Source organism: Myotis lucifugus, unplaced genomic scaffold (genome assembly GCF_000147115.1).
Source record: "Myotis lucifugus unplaced genomic scaffold, Myoluc2.0 scaffold_380, whole genome shotgun sequence".
NCBI lineage: Eukaryota > Metazoa > Chordata > Mammalia > Chiroptera > Vespertilionidae > Myotis > Myotis lucifugus.
The window spans coordinates 154,555-156,441 of NW_005871428.1; positions in this window are offsets into that span (position 1 = coordinate 154,555).

Genomic DNA, 1,887 nt, shown 5'->3' on the forward strand with positions numbered 1-1,887 from the left:
CAGGTTAATTTGCATACCCACTCCTGATTGGCTGGTGAGCATAGAGAAGGGACAGTCAATTTACATGTTTCTCTTTTATTATATAGGATAATATGCTTGTGGACCTTCTTTCAATGCCTCAAATTTAAGGAACATAGCTAAAGGAAAAAATACATAAAACCAATATATGGTTTTGAGGTTTGATTTAATAAGCTTTTTAATTTACACTTACTCAGTTTAACTGAAGACATTGCATTTTTCATGCATAAGACATATTTTTATTTCTTAGCCATAGTAAAGAGCCAAGTAGATCTTCTCCTATATAGAATCAACAAGTTTCATTCTGGTTCTATGGCAGGTTGATAATGTAGACCTGTGTTCAACTCTCAAGTCTTTATTGGAGAAGGACCTGTACTATTGCATTTAACATCGCTAAGGGAGAGCTATGCTTCATTCAAATGGGAATAATGATTCCTACCTTTTGGACTTATTGTATATTTACAGGTAATTATGTAAATGAGCCCAACTTTATAGACATATAAAGTTGGTAGTCACTACTAGTTAATCTGGACAGGAAGTTCATCTGGACAGAATGTAATACCAGTCCTGGCATTTTTGTCTTTCACATAAAATCAGCAAAATGACCCCGGTCTTTCTCATGCCCAGATGAGTAGCAGCACAAGTATTGGTATTTTGTGTGCTACAGGAATGTCGTCTTCTCTCCCAAATTCCTTGCCCTGCTTAGTGAAGTCCTCATTAAAGAAAAAGAGTAAAACTTTCATTCTACAGAGCTAAAAATTTGATTATTCCTTCCGAGAAAATAATAATGCACTGAGACATAGGAGAGAAAAAGAGTTTGAAACTATGAGATGGAAGAAAGAAAGATCACCAGGCAGAGAAACTGTCAAGTGACTTCACGTTGTCCATTCTCTTACTGGTTTTGATAATTTGTAGAACATGTTTCTATACCCAATAATTGAGTGAAATTCTTCTTCAATAAACATATTTGAACAAATTATTTATGATATACACACATCTTTATATGCATGGGTATGAATCCTATCTAATAAAAGACAAAAAGGGTAATTAACCGTACCTCCGCTACGCTTCCCATGGGCTAATCAGGGTGATATGCAAATTAACTGCCAACAAAGATGGCGGCTGGCAGCCACGCAGCTGAAGCGAGCAGGAGGCTTGCTTGCTCCAGTGATGGAGGAAGCCAAGGTTTTCCATCTGCCGCGGCCCGGCTCTGAGCCCGAAAGCAACAATGTTTCAATTATAGAAGCTAAACAAACCCCAGATACCTGCTTTCAGCTGGCCGCGGTCTCAGAGCTGGGATCGCCAGTGACGGGAACAATGTTTCAATTATAGAAAGTAAATAAATCTCAGGAAAAAAAAAGAAAAGAAAAAAAGGAGAGGTTGGGAGCTTCAGTCACCCGCCAGCCTGAAAACGGCCCTCAGCCCCTCACCCAGACTGGCCAGGCACCCCAGTGGGGACCCCCACCCTGAATGGGGTGTGACCAGCTGCAAACAGCCATCAGCCCCTCACCCAGGCTGGCCAGGCACCCCAGCAGGACCCCCACCCTGATCCAGGACACCCTTCAAGGCAAACCAGCCGGCCCCCACCCATGCACCAGGCCTCTATCCTATATAGTAAAAGGGTAATATGCAAACTGACCCTAACAGCAGAAAGACTGGGAATGACTGGTCACTATGACACACACTGACCACTAGGGGGCAGACGCTCAATGCAGGAGCTGCCCTCTGTGGTCAGTCGCTCCCACATGGGGAGCTCTGCTCAGCCACAAGCCAGGCTGATGGCTGCCAGTACAGCGTGTGGTGAAGCCTCCTCTGACTCCTAAGCAGCCGCTAAAGATTGTCCGACTGCAGCTAGTCTGCTCCCCGCTG